The following is a 19,245-nucleotide window of genomic DNA, read 5'->3' as shown; positions in this document are numbered from 1 at the left end:
TAAACATTTACTTGAGGCTTTGAAATCTGTAAGGGTACCCAGTGGTTAGGTACAGTAATTCTGAATCTGAAGAAAACAAACAGGCCCACTGGAAATGTTTCTAAATAAAGGTGGGATGGAGGAGGCAGGCACATTTCTTTTGTTTTCTCCAAGTAAACAATACAGATTTTAGAAATGCAAAATGTGACTCAGCGGTATTGATCCCTATAAACTGTTCATTTGCCTTATAAAACTACTAGCAATTCATACTTAAAAAAAAATAAGTCCACACAGTTTTTAAACAGACTACTTCAGTTCAAAAAAGAAAGAAAAAGGCCCATGCCTTCAACAGAAACAAAAGCAAACCTTCAAAAATATTTAGCATTCTGCTGCATAAAACATAAACCCTACATTCCTAAATGAAATGGCAAAGATACAACCTTTGTAGTTCACTAACCACAGTAATATGAGAGGGGTGTTTCAGGGCAGAATCTGATGTTAAACATAACTGTCCAATATTACTAATTACAGAGAAATTGTACCAATAAATATTTTGGTTGTGGACTGCTTTGTCATCTTTGCGAGTATTTTTAGTTGAAAGCAAGTTGTTGGGTAGTACACGTGGACGTGGTTCTGATTTTTAAATACCTATTTTTACATTCTGGTCACTGGTTAGGTTTTCTAAACTCAATTCCTTAGAACTAGTAATTTGGAAAGGGTAAGCCACAAGAATGTTACATTAAGAAGCCAAGGATCTAACGAGCTCACCAACTCAGATCAGCACAAAGCTCATTTGGAAATCTCCAAGTGTTCGCATATCTAATGATGGACCCGGGCAGTCACTAAGTCTTTAAGAACACGTATGACAGTGAGCAAATTGTCCTAAAGCTATTACCTGAAATACAGCAAGAGCTATCTGAATTTCCTTCTTTTATATTTAGATAGTTATTTTTTGGTGGCCTCTCTTCAGATTCATCCTCTAAATCAAATTTGCTTCTTTCTACTTGGACTTAAATTTCAGATTTGAAATATACATACCCAGTTGCTACAAAATGCTCCCTGGCGGTTTATGTTTTTTACACAAGTTAGGAAAAATTTTACTGAAATTCTAGCTTTGTTAAATGATTTTTTAAATCACTTTTCATCTTTAACAGTCACCATCCAATTTAGATATCAAGAGTTTGAGGGACATGGCTCAATTCATCCACAAATTTTCTTTCGAAGGTTTTTGCAAACAGTGCTCTTAACTACTTGGGCTAGGGGTAAAAGATTAAAGAACTGTTATGACTAGGTCTTTCTTACAGAGGGATGTTTCAAAAGGAAAGAAACCGTCCCTTCCCGTTACTCTAAATGAGCAGCCTCTTGTTCTCAGCAGTCTGTCTGCACACAAGACCACTACTGACTTCAGTGGGAATTCTGCCCAAGAAGTAAGGAAGACAGGATAGGATTAAATTAGCGCTAAATCCACACCATTGTTCCAAGCCGTTACCACTTGCACAGTTCTCCAATAACCTGCAAAGAATAGATATCTGAAGTATGATGGTGGTTCTTACATTGAATTATAAGAATGATCACTCGAGCTCTGACAAGGCGACACAGCATAGCTCTTTAAAAGTTGTGTCAAACTCACAGCCTGATGGATGTACCCAGTTGGCCCTTATCACAATTCAAGATTGCATTGCAATGCAGCCCCCATCAGTGGCTGCAACAGCCATACAGCGATTTCTCACAGCAATGATCCTGCAAAGGGAAACTAAATAGGATTAAGCACTATTCGTTCCCCACTAAAGCCTGTTCAAAGCTTGAGAATTCTAAATCCTAGCCCTGCGGCATAGAAATTGACTCAGTTTCCCGCAAGTGCTAAGCCCGAAGTGAAATGTGACAGAACACCAACTAAAATGCTAATTCTCGACAGTGTTATAAATAGAAACCACAGAAATAATGTATTCTGTTGAAAAAAAAGAATAAAAACGGGGGTGGGGGAGGGAATAAAGAAAAGACTGAAGAAATGAGGGGAAAACTGCGCAAGTCGTTTTTTGAAAAAAAGCTTAAATAACACTAACAAGAGGAACAAAACGCCTGGCACACACATGCCATTTCAGATGCAAGAAGTTCAAGAAACCCGGGAAAGATGTGATTCAGAAAAGTGAAAATATACCCACAGCTCCTCTAGGTTCCACCTTCCCTCCCACCCATCCAGGGATCTTAAAATTCGGGGCAGGTGTGGTGTTGATGGAGCAATTCAATGAAAGGCGACCCGGGTCAGTAGGGAGGGCGCCACACGCAGACCCCTCCCCAAAATAATAGACTCTAGGCAGGAGCTCTTCTCGCCAAACCTCATTTTATTTATAAAATAAAATAAAACAAACTTGACCTCGGGGAAGGTGAGCGATCTGGAGAAGCATAACTGACATCCCACCACAGCCGTCCAGGCTGCTTGGGGCAGCGTCTGCGCCTGGGGATGGGGTCCCCAGACGCCGACTCCAACCCTGCCCGCTCCTTTAGGTTCTCCTCCTGGTGCTTCCCCGCTGCTCACCTAAAAATGCTCCCAACCCTCGGCCCCCAGCGCAGGAGGAGAGAAAAACAAGCCATCTGTGGTGAGATGGCCTGGGTGTGGGAATTGTAAGGATCCCAGCACGAAACACGCGTCCCTATCGGCAGCTCCCAGACGGCGCAGGCTGCAGCCGGGGCGCGGGCGCAAGCTGACGCCGGGCCGACCCGCACCGCGCGTGGGGCTGGCGCGCAGCCCTCGCCCGTCTTCCCGCAGTCCCCACGCGCGCGGCCGGCCCGCGCTTCCCCTTCCAAAACCTTCCTCCTCAAGGGCGACGCCGCGGCTGAGCCTCCCAGCTGGGGGATGAAGCCGGATTTCTCCCGCTGCTGCTCCACGGGGCCCGGACGCGTGACCTGAGCCCACGGCACCCCGGCGGGGACGACGTCCACCCCGTGCCCTCGCCTCTCCAGGCTCCTCCGGGACGCGGCCCCTGCCCCCCGGAAAAGGGAGGAGGGGAACCTAGGGGAGCAGCGAAGCCGGGATCCGGCCCGGAGCAACAGGACCCGGACCCCGGGGCAGGAATCCGGTAGAGCAGAGACCGAGAGGGAAAGGAAAGAGGGAGCCGCAGAAAATCCCAAAGCCGGGCCCCCTCTCCCCACCCCCCATCCCGGTGGGACCGTCCCGCCACCGCTTCCTGCCCGGGATCAGCTTCCCAGCCGCAGCCAGAGGAAAAATCTGAGCCGCCCCTGCAGCCCCACTCGGACAAGTCGCCTGGCCCGTGCAGTCCCACACGCCTCCTTACCCCGACGCCGCACCTCTGGAGGTCGCTCGCCGCGGGGACCCGTCCCTCTTCGGTCCCTGCCGCGGGCAGCCGCGCTGGCCTCCTCCCTCCGCTAGGTTTCAAATTGAAATTCCCTGGCTGGGGCCGTCAGAGGACTCCGAGCGCCGGCCCCGCCCCCTCGCGGCGGAAGCCCCTCCCGCGCCCCCGCCGGACGCGCCCCCGGCGCGGAAACCCCCGCGGACGGCCCCGCCCCCGACGCCCAGGCCCCGCCCCCGCGCAAGCTGGGGACCTTTCCCGCGGGATTCGCCGAGCGCGGCCGCGAGGACCCGGAGGTGGAGGAGGTCTTTCGCCTTCAGGGCCGCCCGGATGAGGACCGCTAATGCCCCTGGGCAAGGCGTCCTCGACTGTGATTCCCGGCCTTAAAAGTCCTCTCAACTTTAAAAGTTATTTATTCAAAGTGCATTCGCTGACTAAACCTTCACTGAGCGCCTTCCTAGAGGTAGACCGTGGAGCAGAGCCTGGAGATGCAGAATAAGGAAAACTGGGTCTCCCTCACTCTAGAGTGGAAAAAGTGCTTTCACAGAAAGGGCATTGAAAAGGAACCATTTATTCTTCCTGTGGGAGGGACAGGAGGGGTTGGGGAAACCCCGCGGAGGAAAGGCCTCGCATTTCTCCCGGCAGAGGCCTGGGAACCTGGATTGCAGAGCATGACTACTGCTGAAGAAGAGTATGGAAAAAACCTGGTTTGGGGCCAAATTATGGAAAGCCACAAGCATGCGCACACACACGCACGCACACACACGCACACACACACACGCTACCCTTCTGGTTCTTTTCTTTTGTACAATGAAGTTAATATGTTTCAGATTCAATATATTTCATCTTTTCTGAAGGTTTGCACGTCAAGTTGGTATCAACGTGTCCAGCTCACTGCCTCCAGCATCTCTCACTTGCAACTCTTGTCCTTTATACTCATTCCACCTTTATTGAGGCCTTTAGTGATTCCATCACAGCCAAAGTCAAGTCTCCCTTTCTTTCCTAAACAGCAGCTTTTCCAAAATTAACTATGTCAGCTGAAACCTCACTAACAATACCTTCCAGTTAACAAAATACATTCACATATTTTATCATCGTTTGATCCTCTCAATTACCCTACGAAAAAGGAGGCACGTATTAGCTCCATTACATCAAAGAGAAAAGAGTTGGAAAGATTAATTATTTGCCAAGGTCCCCTAGTAAATAATGCAAATAATGATAGTTAAGGTTGATTGTGTGCTTTATATGCTAGGCATTGTTCTAAGTCCCTTATATGTATTAATTTACTTAATCACAATCCCATCTGCTAAGTCTACAAGTTAAATTTTATAAGGTGTGCTAAAACAGAGCAGAAGCCTGATTAAACAGCAATTCTGGTAAAGAAGACCTGGGAATTTTATGAGAAAATACTATTATTTTCTCATAAGAAATATGCAGCAGTTTACAATGAGAACTAATGAAACAAACTTCGGGATCTCTCATTTTCACAAGCCTTGAAACTAACTTTATAATTTTGTATTTCATTTTGTATTTTTTAAAGAGTCCCTAAAGTCATATAAGCTTTTAGGTCCCTAAAACATTGATCCACTTCTGATAGAGCCCCTTTAAAATGCTAGTGCAAAGTAACATAAATATAGAAATAATTAATAAAATGTAATGCCCTTCTCATAAGAAAGGATATGCCTACTATACTCTCTGTTGAACTACGTGAATCACTGCTATATGCCACCCTTTAAGAAGAAATTTTTCCCTCCGAAAGAAAATATTGATAAATTATATCCATAATTTATATATGGATTATATATAAATTATATCCATAATGGGTGACCTTGAAAGTGTGGGAACCAGCAAGATCTAGCCTAAAAAGATAATTAAAGGTGATAAAAAGACTGTCAAATGTCTAAAGGCTACTGTGTGGTAGAAGAATTGGATTCTGTTTTTGGACACAGCCTTACATAGCCCTAGCATTTTAATGGAATGGAACAGATTCAGTGAGGACCTAGCAGGAACTGAGGGTAGAAAAATGAACTCCCAGGAGCTACAAGGAAGTGAAGAAAATGAAGGAATGTGGCACCATAGAGATGTTAGCAAACAACAGGTGGTGGTCCAGACAAGCAGGGAAGTCTAACAAGAAGAGAAGAGGGGTTTGAACAGAAAGAAGGACAAGGTCCTGGAATAGGTGATATCCAAAGACGCAGGCAGGCGGAAGCACTGTCAGGATGACCAGGCTGCAGTTCAAGGGCAAAATGTTAATCCCCAGGAAAACACACTGGCAAGAACAAGATTGAGTCTTCCCGCTAGACACACTATAGTAACAGGCAAAGGACTGACACAGAGAATAAGACAGGAATCTAGGTACTAGTCCTGAGAGCTATCACATCCAAATGTAGCACCATAGCCTCGATCCCAGGCACTCTGCAAGCAAAGCTAGTCTGGAAGTGTGGACTAGAGATTTACCCACGTCTTCCTTAGTGCCTTTACTTACCAACTCACCCCTACAGGCATGGCTCCTAGAAAAGCTTGATCTCACTATATCCATGAATCATCCTTTTATCTTTGTGCCTTCTATGTGCCAAGCCCAAACCAGGCTGGAGTGGCTCTGGGTTGAGGACCTCCCCCTTCTTTACATGGTCTGCAAGCAGCAAGACCTGACAGTGCCCTCTCCTATTTCTAAGGCATTCTCAAGCTTCACCATGAACCCATGCTATCCCAGTTCCACTGCCACAGCAACAAACATATCACACAAATGACCACAGGAGTCACTCTGTCACCTGGCCAACTTAGGCTCAGTTTTAGTCAGGCTACAAGACCCTGCTTTAGGGACTTAAAACAAACGTTTTATTGCTTATGATTCTTTGGGGCAGGAATTCAAGCAATGCTCAGCTGGGAAGCTCAACTCTGGATAAAGGATCTAAGATGGCTTCACTGGCATGTCTGGCAGTTGGTGCTGCCTGTCAACTGGGGCACCTAATTTCTCCTCCACATGGACTCTCATCTGCCAGAGTCTCTCTCTCTCTCTCTCTCTCTCTCTCTCTCTCTCTCTCTCTCTCTTTCTCTCTTTCTCCCCCGCCCCTCTTTCTCTCCCTTTGTCTTCTGCACACACCCCCTCCCTCCACCCTCAATGTGACTTACCTAGTAGGATAACCCAGACTTTACATAATACCTGGCTTCCAAGAGAACAAAAACATATGCTGCAAGGCCTGCAAAGGCTTGGTCCAGAAGTCATACAGCATCACTTAGGCTCCATTCCGTTGGTCAAAGCAAATCAGAGGGCCAGCCCCAATTCAAGGAGAGGGATCAGAGACTTTGCCTGTTGGTAGGAGGAGTGGAGAAATTGTTGACAGACATCTTGTAAGCGATTCACTACAGACACCATGTTTTTCTAGTCTGGTATTCAAGTTGATCCTCAAGCAACTCTTTACCTAGATTTTTTTTTTTTATCAAAAGCATCACAAGGCCCCCTTTCCATCTAAGTCACACTAAGTGATGTCATCTTTGGAAAAGTCATTCCCAACTATGGCTAATATAGATATAGGCATCTCAAGCCTGCCAAACGGAGGTATTCTCTCAATTGTAGCTGGAGTTTTGCCCCCCACACACACACCTGCTTCATTTGGCTCAGTGACAGAGAAAGAGTCATGGACTGGCTGATTCCTTTAAGCCGGAACAGAGTCTTCACAGTTGCTAGCCATGACATCTCATGATCAATTGCTCCCTAGAACTGAAAACAGAAATAGTATAGGCCCAATAAAAGTCCCAGAAAAGCTACATTTGGAAAGCATATAAGAAAGGTATATTATTTCAGCTGAAAAATCTGAGTGTCATATGCATCAGGCCTGTGCCATGCTCTGGACACACAAAAATGAATAATACATTGGCCCTACCATCCTAGAGTTCATAGTCTAGAGGATAATAAATTTGGCAAACAGAGTTAGGAATTCTTGTTACTATCTCTTCCCTCGAATTGTCCTTATTACCTAACAGAGACTAATTTAGTCTCTGTCATTTTAGAGTATACATGAAATATGAGACTAAAACAATGTTTTTTTATATCAATATACAAACATCATTGAGTCCCATTTTATGTCAATTAAATTCAGGCAATAACAAAGACAAGTTCAGGAAAGTTTATATTTTACTTTGGTTCTCAGTGATAGGAATAGAAGGGTTGGAGGACCTTAATGTATGCCTGATCTTCATTGGGAAAGGACTTAGAGAGGTCAAAAGAGGCCGGCACAGTGGCTCACACCTGTAATCCCAGCACTTTGGGAAGCTGAGACGAGCGGATCTCTCAGAGGTCAGGAGTTTGAGACCAGCCTGGCCAACATGGTGAAACGCCAATCGCTATAAAAATACAAAAATTAGCTGGGCGTGGTGGTGAGTGCCTGTAATTCCAGCTACTTGAGAGGCTGAGGCAGGAGAACTGCTTCAACCCAAGTGGCAGAGGTTGAAGTGAGACGAGATGGCATCACTGCACCCCAGTCTGAGTGTCCGAGCCTGACTCCCTCGCAAAAAAAAAAAAAAAAGAGAGGTCAAAAGAGAAGGCTCCAGGCTCATTCATAGACATAGTCGAAGTAAAGAGGAGATTCTGAAAACAGCCTAAAGGGCCAAGATTCCTGTTTTGCAGGAAATACACAGATGTCCTGCTAGGGAAAATGATTGAGACAGAACACCAAACTTGAATAAAATGGACTGTGACATGCGATCTCCCTACCCTGCTACAGGCCTGCAGTCAGCAGACTGCCCACTTAATTAGATTTTGGGATAGGGAAGGCAAAATGACCTTTAAGCAGTGTCATTGGACTTTGTTGGAGAGACAGAATTACCCACACAGTACCATAGACACCTTCTGATGTGGTGTGACAAGATGAGCCAAATTCCGTGGGCCCATGCTGAGGAACCTTTCTGGTGGAGCATAATTTGTTAGTGGTCTCAGCAAATGGTGGTAAAAACCCATCAACAGCAACAATCCTAGCAGCAGAAGAGGCTGTTGAATAAAAGTACCAGGGGGAAAATTAGAAGAGTAATCCCCTGGAATATTTACATAGCCCAGACTTGATTGGCTAGTTTGTAAAATAGCCCCCGGAAATAGTGGCGACAGTGGGATTGGAGCTGGAATGTTGCAGTTTCTAAGCAAACAAATTCCTCCCCTTGAAAAATGGACCATCTTAGAGAGTGGTCCTTCCTTTATTCAAAACAGATGTGTGGCGGAAGGTTGGTATTAGCAAAGTACCATTCTTCAGTTTGGTTTTGTGTGGTTTCCCAAGGCACGCAAATGTGTTCTACTTATTAGAAAACACTTAGAAGGATAGGGCTTTTAAGGTTATATGTATGCTATTACTGCTTATGATCCCACCCTCTCCAGAGGAAAATATTCCAGGAGGGTGCAATCGCTGAGAAGAAAAATACACGCAGAAAATGAAAAAGGACCACTCAACTACAGGTTTTGAAAAGGCAGGGACTTTGTTTTCAGTGCTGTTGTATTTTAGTTCCAGGCACAGCAACTCATATAGGGCTTCTTCAGTAAATATTTGTTGAAATAATAAAAGAATGACCCTAATTGAAAATGGGTGAGGTAACTTCAATTTCATACAATTTGATAGATCCAGTATTCAGAGGAAAATTCCCGGGGCATAACACCTAAAAATGATGAATGTAATTTTTTAAAGCATTCAAAAAATACATGGCTTAGCCTGGTAGAAAAGGTAAAGTAATTGTAAGAGGCTAGAATCTGTGAGAAAGAGCAAACCCCAAAAGATAAGCAGATGCTAAAGCAGGCACAAGCTCTGCACACATTGATAAAGCTGTGCCTTACACAACAGCACCCAGTCAAGGTGAACAGTGAAGCGATGTTTATTCCACACTTAGCTTCTCAGGGCTTGACTAAGCCTGGAGGAAGGAATGTCTTTTTGATATTCATCCAGTAGTGTATCATGGCTCATGCCTATAAAACCAACACTCTGGGAGGCCAAGGTGGGCGGATCATTTGAGATCAGGAGTTCAAGACCAGCCTGGCCAACATAGTGAAAGCTTGTCCCTACTAAAAATACAAAAATTAGCTGGGTGTGATGGCATTAGCCTATAGTCTCAGCTACTCGGGAGGCTGAGACAGGAGACAGAAGCCAATAGGAATACACAAGATTTTAAAAATATAATTAGCAATCTTGGAATAATGAGCATATGTAGAAAATTTCACTCAGCAACTGCAGAATATGCATTCTTCTCAAGCACACAAGGACTCTTTATGAAAATTACATAGTAGGCTATAAAATAAGCATCAACTAACTACCTTCCTTCCTTTCTTTATTTCCTTTTTTTAAATTTGAGGCAGGGTCTCACTCTGTCGCCCCAGCCAGAGTGCATCACTCACCACTCCCTCAACTCTTCTGGGCTCAAGTGATTCTCCCACTTTGGCCTCCCAAGTAGCTGGGACTGCAGGTATGTGCCACCACACAAGGCTAATTTTTGTTTTTTAAATTTTTTATAGAGACTGGGTCTCACTTGGTTGCCCAGGCTGGTCTTAAACTACTGGCCTCAAGTGATCCTACCACCTCGTCTCTCCAAGTGCTGGAATTACAAGCATAAGCAACCGTGCTTAGCCGGTTTACAACTTTCAAATTTCAAGTTTAAACCCAAGTCTCAAATTTCATACAACTGATATAGAATAGCATACCACACACTGACTTTATTGCAATCAGGTAATGAATGAATGGTAACTAAATAACTTTTAAAACTCCATTTATTTGCAGGAAGGAGGAACTTCCTAATATTTCATAAGCAGAGAAGAAAACATAATAAAAATCATTAAAATGCTCAGAACAACATAATGACACGATTAGGATGACTGTGGAATTTAGCTAAGATAGTGCTTAGAAAAAAATCATAGTCTTAGATGTATGTAGTGAAAAAAAGGAAGGCTGAAAATTAATAAGATAATCATCTAACTTACAAAATTAGTTTAAAAAGAATATTCCCTAAGAAAGTAATAAATATAAGAGGAAATTCATGATGTAGAAAACATTGGGAAGAGAGGATCATCACAGTCAAAATTTGGTTCTATGAAAACACCTATAAAAGTAATAATCTCTGGCCAGACCAATCTAGAAAAGTGAGATGACACAAATAAGCAATAGTAGGAATACTAAAAGGGAAAAACATGAAGCAGAGATTTAAAAGATAACCCAAAAAAACTATTAACTTTAAGACAAATGTGAAAGCTTAGGGAAAGGGAAAAAAACCTTAGAAAAATTATAAATTGCTAAATTCAACTACAGAAGAAATAGAAAAGCTAATCTTTTCTATGAACATTATTGAAATTAAATCAGAAGTATAAAACTTCCCAAAAAGAAAGCACCAGAGTTAGGTAGTTTATTGATGAGATCTGCCAAACATCCAAGGAACAAGAGATAACAAATTGTCCTTTCTCTACTGCTACAGTACTGAGTGTCTACAGATCACTTGGCTCCTTAGGTGATAGCTTGCTAGATCATAAGAAGACATATCTAAAACTGAAGGAGAAAATGCACATCACCTAGACATCATGTATTTTGAGCTAGATTATGTGACATTGTGGGACTTTGGGTTATTTTCCTTGTGGAAAAGGTGAGTTGTTCTTTGTGTGGAAAGAAGGGGAAGCAGATGTTTCCCTACCAGAAGAAGAGATCACTGGAGACAAGGCTATGTGATCACGAAATCATATTTTCTTTTCCACTGGAGCACAAAACTATCTATATCTCCTAGCATCCTTTGCATTTATATGTGGCCATGTGAGTGGGTTCTCACCAACGGGATGTAGGTAAGAGATGATATGCGCCAATTGGATATGAGTTAGAGATGAGCCTTTGGGTCTGTAAGCCTAGTCCCTATAAAAAATCTCTTGTAAGATTTATCACTCTGTGTCTCTTCTTTTGTTTGTTAAATGCAGAGAACCCAGAGGAGGACTCTGAAGCCCTAGGGGAATAATAAATCTTCTAAAATGTAAGAAGCCTGGATCCCTTAATGACTATACGGAGCAGAGTCCTCCGCCATGCCCACCCGTAAACAATACTAAAGTGTGAGTAAGAAATGAGGGAGAAATAAACCATTATATTGTTGAGCCACGAAGATTTTGAGGGTTTTTTTGCTGTTGTTTTTAACAGCAGTTAGCCCACCCTGAAAATACAGCAATGCCAAATCAGCTCACCCAGGAAACAGGAAAAGAGAAAACACACTCCAAGTCATTTTTTATAATCCAAAACACAAGAACATTACCATGAGGAAAATCTTCAGATCGATCTCAGTAACAGGAAAATTTACACAACAGGGAAAATAGCTAAAATCCAAATTAAAGGTATTAGCATAATAAAGAAAGAAATGATAAATTCTGATGAAGAGTATCATGGAAATTTGACAGAGTTGGTGGCTTTTGAGAGGAACTTCATGAGCAAAGGTGTTGAGACTTCAAAGAGGAGCTTGTGTTTGTTCCTAATTGCCTATATGCAATAAGGAATCACTACAGATTTCCAGAATAATTGTCTTTTGTTAAAATTTTTACTCATTTATGATTTTAAATATAGGTTTCCTATAAAGTCTTACTTAAGCAAAACTTCAAAGCATAATAACTCAATTTATTAAAGTATAAATTTCAGTAAATTGAGCAAATATTTTTTTCCGCATTTATTTTATTGCATTTTAGTTTTGGGGTACATTTGAAGAACATGCAAAATTGTTGCATAGGTACACACATGGCAGTGTGATTGGCTGCCTTCCTCCCCATCACCTACATCTGGCATTTCTCCCCTTGCTATCTCTCCCCAGCTCCCCACCCCCCACCGTCCCTCCCCTATTTCCCCCCAACTGACCCCAGTATGTAGTGCTCCCCTCCCTGTGTCCATGTGTTCTCATTGTTCAACACCCGCCTATGAGTGAGAACACGCGGTGTTTGATCTTCTGCTCTTCTGTCAGTTTGTTGAGAATGATGGTTTCCAGGTTCATCCATGTCCCTACAAAGGACCCAAACTCATCGTTTTTGATGGCTGCATAATATTCCATGGTATATATGTGCCACATTTTCCCTATCCAGTCTATCGTCGATGGGCATTTGGGTTGGTTCCAGGTCTTTTCTATTGTAAACAGTGCTGCAATGAACATTCGTGTGCACGTGTCTTTATAGTAGAACGATTTGTAATCCTTTGGATATATACCCAGTAATGGGATTGCTGGGTCAAATGGAATTTCTATTTCTAGGTCCTTGAGGAATCGCCACACTGTCTTCCACAATGGTTGAACTAATTTACACTCCCACGAACAGTGCAAAAGTGTTTCTATTTCTCCACATCCTCTCCAGCATCTATCTCCAGATTTTTTAATGATTGCCATTCTAACTGGCGTGAGATGGTATCTCAATGTTGTTTTGATTTGCATTTCTCTGATGACCTGTGATGATGAGAATTTTTTCATATGTTTGTTGGCCTCATGTATATCTTCTTTTATAAAGTGTCTGTTCATATCCTTTGCCCACTTTTGAATGGGCTTGTTTGTTTTTTTCTTGTAAATCTGTTTTAGTTCTTTGTAAATTCTGGATATCAGCCCTTTGTCAGATGGGTAAACTGCAAAAATTTTTTCCCATTCTGTTGATTGCCGATTCACTCTAATGATAGTTTCTTTTGCTGTGCAGAAGCTGTGGAGTTTGATTAGGTCCCATTTCTCTATTTTCGCTTTTGTTGTCAATGCTTTTGGCGTTTTGGTCATGAAGTCCTTGCCTACACCTATGTCCTGAATGGTTTTGCCTAGATTTTCTTCTAGGATTTTTATGGTGTTAGGTCTTATGTTTAAGTCTTTAATCCATCTGGCGTTAATTTTAGTGTAAGGTGTCAGGAAGGGGTCCAGTTTCTGCTTTCTGCACATGGCTAGCCAGCTTTCCCAACACCATTTATTGAACAGGGAATCCTTTCCCCATTGCTTGTTTTTGTCTGGTTTGTCAAAGATCAGATGGTTGTAGATATGTTGTGTTGCCTCCGAGACCTCTGTTCTGTTCCATTGGTCTATATCTCTGTTTTGGTACCAGTACCATGCTGTTTTGATTACTGTAGCCTTGTAGTATAGTTTGAAGTCCGGTAGTGTGATGCCTCCCACTTTGTTCTTTTTGCTTAGAATTGACTTGGCTATGCGGGCTCTCTTTTGGTTCCATATGAAGTTTAAGGTGGTTTTTTCCAGTTCTGCAAAGAAGGTCATTGGTAGCTTGATGGGGACAGCATTGAATCTATAAATTACTTTGGGCAGTATGGCCATTTTCACGATATTGATTCTACCTAACCATGAACATGGAATGTTTCTCCATCTGTTTGTGTCCTCTCTTATTTCGTTGAGCAGCGGCTTGTAGTTCTCCTTGAAGAGGTCCTTTACGTTCCTTGTTAGTTGTATTCCTAGGTATTTTATTCTCTTTGTGGCAATTGTGAACGGAAGTTTGTTCTTTATTTGGCTCTCTTTAAGTCTGTTATTGGTGTATAGGAATGCATGTGATTTTTGCACATTGATTTTGTATCCTGAGACTTTGCTGAACTTGCTTATCAGTTTCAGGAGGTTTGGGGCTGAGATGATGGGGTCTTCTAGATATACAATCATGTTGTCTGCAAATAGAGACAGTTTGATTTCCTCCTTTCCTATTTGAATGCCCTTTATTTCTTTTTCTTGCCTGATTGCTCTGGCTAGAACTTCTAATACTATATTGAATAGCAGTGGTGAGAGAGGGCATCCTTGTCTGGTGCCACATTTCAAGGGGAATGCTTCCAGTTTTTGCCCATTCAGTATGATATTGGCTGTTGGTTTGTCATAAATAGCTTTTATTATTTTGAGATATGTTCGATCGATACCTAGCTTATTGAGGGTTTTTAGCATAAAGGGCTGTTGAATTTTGTCAAAGGCCTTCTCTGCATCAATTGAGATAATCATGTGGTTTTTGTCTTTGGTTCTGTTTATGTGGTGAATTATGTTTATAGACTTGCGTTTGTTGAACCAGCCTTGCATCCCCGGGATGAAGCCTACTTGATCATGGTGGATAAGCTTTTTGATGTGCTGTTGCAATCGGCTTGTCAGTATTTTATTGAAGATTTTTGCATCTATGTTCATCATGGATATTGACCTGAAGTTTTCTTTTCTTGTTGAGTCTCTGCCGGGTTTTGGAATCAGGATGATGTTGGTCTCATAAAATGATTTGGGAAGAATTCCCTCTTTTTGTATTGTTTGGAATAGTTTCAGAAGGAATGATACCAGCTCCTCTTTGTATGTCTGGTAGAATTCAGCTGAGAACCCATCTGGACCTGGGCTTTTTTTGGATGATAAGCTCTTAATTGCTGCCTCAACTTCAGACCTTGTTATGGGTCTGTTCAGGGTTTCGGCTTCTTCCTGGTTTAGGCTTGGGAGGAAGCAAGTGTCCAGGAATTTATCCATTTCTTCCAGGTTTATTAGTTTGTGTGCATAGAGTTGTTTGTAATAATCTCTGATGATGGTTTGAATTTCTGTGGAATCTCTGGTGATATCCCCTTTATCGTTTTTTATTGCATCAATTTGGTTATTCTCTCTTTTTTATTAATCTGGCTAGTGGTCTGTCTATTTTGTTGATCTTTTCAAAAAACCAGCGCCTGGATTTATTGATTTTTTTGAAGGGTTTTTTGTGTCTCTATCTCCTTCAGTTCTGCTCTGATCTTAGCTATTTCTTGTCTTCTGCTAGACTTTGAGTTTTTTTGATCTTGCTCCTCTAGCGCTTTCAGTTTTGACAATAGGGTGTCAATTTTAGATCTCTCCTTGCTTCTCATGTGGGCACTTCTTGCTATATATTTTCCTCTAGAGACTGCTTTAAATGTGTCCCAGAGATTCTGGTATGTTGTGTCTTCATTCTTGTTGGTTTCGAAGAACATCTTTATTTCTGTCTTCCTTTCATTGTTTATCCAGTCAACATTCAAGAGCAAGCTGTTCAGTTTCCATGAAGCTGTGCGGTTCTGGGTTAGTTTTTGAATTCTGAGTTCTAACTTGATTGCACTGTGGTCTGAGAGACTGTTTGTTACGATTTCCGTTCTTTTGCATTTGCTGAGGAGTGATTTACTCCCAATTATGTGGTCAATTTTAGAGTAGGTGTGATGTGGTGCTGAGAAGAATGTATATTCTGTGGATTTGGGGTGGAGAGCTCTGTAAATGTCTATTAGGTTTGCTTGGTCCAGGTCTGAGTTCAAGTCCTGGATATCCTTGTTAATTTTCTGTCTGGTTGATCTGTCTAATGTTGACAATGGGGTGTTAAAGTCTCCCACTATTATTGTGTGGGAGTCTAAGTCTCTTTGTAAGTCATTAAGAACTTGCCTTATGTATCTGGGTGCTCCTGTATTGGGTGCGTATATATTTAGGATCGTTAGCTCTTCTTGTTGCACTGATCCTTTTACCATTATGTAATGTCCTTCTTTGTCTCTTTTGATCTTTGTTGCTTTAATGTCTAATTTATCAGAGATTAGAATTGCAACTCCTGCTTTTTTTTGCTCTCCATTTGCCTGGTAAATCTTCCTCCATCCCTTTATTTTGAGCCTTTGTGTATCCTTGCATGTGAGATGGGTTTCCTGGATACAGCACACCGATGGGTTTTGTCTTTTTATCCAATTTGCCAGTCTGTGTCTTTTGATTGGGGCATTTAGTCCATTTACATTTAGGGTTAATATTGTTATGTGTGAATTTGATACTGCCATTTTGGTGCTAGCTGGGTGTTTTGCCCTTTAGTTGAGCTGGTACTTGTTGTTCCTTTATATGTGTAGAGCCTCTTTCAGGAGCTCTTGTAGAGCTGGCCTGGTGGTGACGAAATCTCTGAGTACTTGCATGTTCCCAAAGGATTTTATTTTTCCTTCACTTATGAAGCTTAGTTTGGCTGGATAGGAGATTCTGGGTTGAAAGTTCTTTTCTTTAAGGATGTTGAATATTGGCCCCCACTCTCTTCTGGCTTGTAGGGTTTCTGCTGAGAGATCTGCTGTGAGTCTGATGGGCTTCCCTTTGTGGGTAACCCGACCTTTCTCTCTGGCTGCCCTTAGTATTTTCTCCTTCATTTCGACCCTGGTGAATCTGACGATTATGTGCCTTGGGGTTGCTCTTCTTGACGAATATCTTTGTGGTGTTCTCTGTATTTCCTGGACTTGAATGTTTGCCTGCCTTGCTAGGTTGGGGAAGTTTTCCTGGATAATATCCTGAAGAGTATTTTCCAGCTTGGATTCATTCTCCTCTTCGCATTCAGGTACGTCTATCGCAAATATTTTTATTGCAACGTGCCATGAGCTAAGTAGACTTGCAAGCTGGTCCCACGCTTGATCCCTCAAAAAATTTAGTGCTTGGCTTATAACTTTTTAACTCATTGCTTAATGATGCCTAAATAAATAGAGGTTTGGTGAAATTTTTACATTAAAAAAATTCTTTTTTTTTCTCTAAGAGCTTCATGTATCCCTTGTGAAAGAATAATACTCATCCTGATATGTTGTTCATGTCATATATTTAATATTGCAAAATATCCCCCCACACACACCAAAAAAAGAGGGAACTAAGCAGGATTCTCCAAAAGTGGGTGGAGGTGAGCCTTTGGGATAAGTAGGGTCTGAGTCTTAATTTGAGCTCAGTGGTGTCAATCATAGCTGTCTTGCCAAGTTAATAACACTAGACATTCTACCACCTGTAGGCTAGGAACACAGTGGGAGAATTCCAGATGCATGAGGTTTTTCCAACAAGAAAAGTTTAAGATGTGAAAACAGTCTGGTTGTGAGATCTATCAAGCAAATTCACCACCAGCCTGAATTGATCTGATCTGCCTTGTCAAACACTTTGCCTTGTTTCCTCACCAGTACTTGTTCAGATCTCCAAAAGCTCTGACCTCAACAAATAGCTTTCCCAGCTGGTTTCATTTACAGTTCAAATATTTTAAAGTATTTTTTGTCTGTTTGGGAAGACGCTAACAGACAAGGGTAGGCTCTCAAAGATAGAGGTCATATCTAACCTCTTATACCACAAAGAAAATTAATAAGGTTAACCCACCTATGCCAGAGGTTGCAAATTTCTTTTTTCAAAAATCAAAACTTGGCAATGATCTTAAGCAGTAGGGTATAAATAACCCTCGCAAGCTTATCATTCCAATAATGGGACACTAGGCATAAATGTGTTAATTAATTAATACAGAAGTTAGCTGAGATTGGGATTGGGGGAGACAAAACCCACAGTGAAGAGCTCAAACTTCCCCATGGAAAAGAGGCATTTATACCATGCATGTAAACAGGACAGAGTGAACGCAACGTATTGATCTGTGTCTTTTTTTTTAACAGCTGTATTGTAAAGTTACAATGCATTTAATTTGTCTTTTACTGAAGTATGTGTAGTTAAATTATTTTGCTCCTACAGTGATGCTTATAATAAAATTAATATTCTTGTCTATATGTCTATAAGTAAAATGTACAAGTATATATGTAGGATAAATTTCCAGAAGTATAACTATTGGGTGGAAGAATGCTTGCATTTAAATTTTTCACGTGTTGCCATATTTGAAGATAAATTTTCATGGCAAAACCACATAGGTCACTGGCTGGACTGTGGATTGTCTGCATGGCTGTGGTTCAGATGTTTGGGGATGCAATATGGCTATGCATATATTGGGGATGAGAGGTGAGGGTGGCAAATTTAACATGAATATTCCTGTTCAAGGGATATCCTGGGGCCCATTTGCTCTGTAGAGACTATAAATACTACTGTGTTTGAATAGTTCAATACTATTAGACTCAGGAGAAGATCTGGGTCTTGAATACCCCAGAACATGCAAAGAGAGAACAAGGAAACAGTTTCTTTGAATGACTAAATTTACTCCAGGCGTAATTACAGTATCAATACAAAGCTACTTCATGATGGAGATCTCTTAGGTAGGGTCAGAAAAAGAGTAGACACCTGTGTGTTTAGTCAATTTTGACTTTATTATATTTGGAAATTTGAATTTTCTAAACTTGCTTGTTTTTAATGCTTTTGAATTTTTTAATTTGGGTTTTGATTTTAGTTCAGATTTATTTTTATTGCTATCTATTTTAAACATCTGCCAGAAATACAGAGAAGGAAAAAAGGAAAGATTTTGATAAAACCTAAGTACCAGGCCAAGGAACTGCAAAGCTAATTGCGTCCAGTTATAACAGAGACAGCATTAGTAGAACTTCAGGAGATACAGAAAGCCACATGAGACTGACTAGTTGGCACAGCTGTACAATAAACCTTTTAGACCAAAGAAAGAAAATTGAGGATGATAGAGATTTTTGTTTTGCTTTCACACACAAGTTTCTTAAACTTTTAGCAAAAGCTGCAATTTATTTTGCAGCCAATGATCTTTAATTGGATGGCATTTAGAAGAAAATATAGCTATTTAATTTTATAAATTCAATTCAATATCTATAATTTCTCTAAATGTTTTGAAGTTTTCCACAGACACCTTACTTAGTTTTAATTTTACTTATTGCTGGTATTTGATTATTTTCATGATATTATAAATAGTATTATTTTATACATTTTATTTTCTGAGTTATTGAAATTATAAAACAGAGATGCAACTGATTTTGGTATGTGTGCTTGTATCCTGTGACCTTAAGAAATCTACTTTTAAATTCTAAGTTATTCCATAGACTCTTGATACAGTTTTGGCTTTGTGTCCCCACCCAAATCTAATCTTAAATTGTAATCTTCATAACCCCCATATGTCAAGTGTGGGACCTGGTGAGGGGTGATTGGATCTTGGAGGTGGTTCCCCCATGCTGTTCTTGTGATAATGAGTGAGTTCTCAAGAGATCTGATAGTTTTATATGTGTTTGACATTTGCTCCTACACATGCTTATGCTCTCTCCCTGCCACCATGTAAGACACGCTTGCTTCCCCTTCTGCCATGACTGTGTTTCCTCAGGCCTCCCCAGCCAAGTGGAACTGTGAGTCAATTAAA

The 19,245-nt window shown here is 41.5% G+C and overlaps 1 protein-coding gene across 31 annotated transcripts in view; it reads right to left on the bottom strand.

Annotated features, from left to right (window-relative positions):
* Positions 1–3,447, bottom strand: part of EPB41L2 (erythrocyte membrane protein band 4.1 like 2) — a 225,776-nt gene extending 222,329 nt beyond the window's left edge. For 7 of the 31 annotated variants that reach the window (XM_032274775.1, XM_032274784.1, XM_032274792.1 and 4 more), the window contains exon 1: positions 3,286–3,447. The gene's annotated coding sequence lies outside the window, so the exon portion shown is untranslated. Of the gene's footprint in view, positions 1–3,272 lie in introns of all 31 variants that reach the window. The other 24 variants (XM_032274776.1, XM_032274772.1, XM_032274778.1 and 21 more) reach the window with 7 other exon arrangements.
* Between the last annotated feature and the right edge of the window lie 15,798 nt (positions 3,448–19,245).

The sequence above is a fragment of the Sapajus apella genome, unplaced genomic scaffold (genome assembly GCF_009761245.1).
Source record: "Sapajus apella isolate SASKATOON/1434 unplaced genomic scaffold, GSC_monkey_1.0 scaffold6, whole genome shotgun sequence".
Taxonomy (NCBI): domain Eukaryota; kingdom Metazoa; phylum Chordata; class Mammalia; order Primates; family Cebidae; genus Sapajus; species Sapajus apella.
The sequence above is the reverse complement of the archived record's forward strand: the minus strand, read 5'-3'. Positions and strand labels throughout refer to the sequence as shown.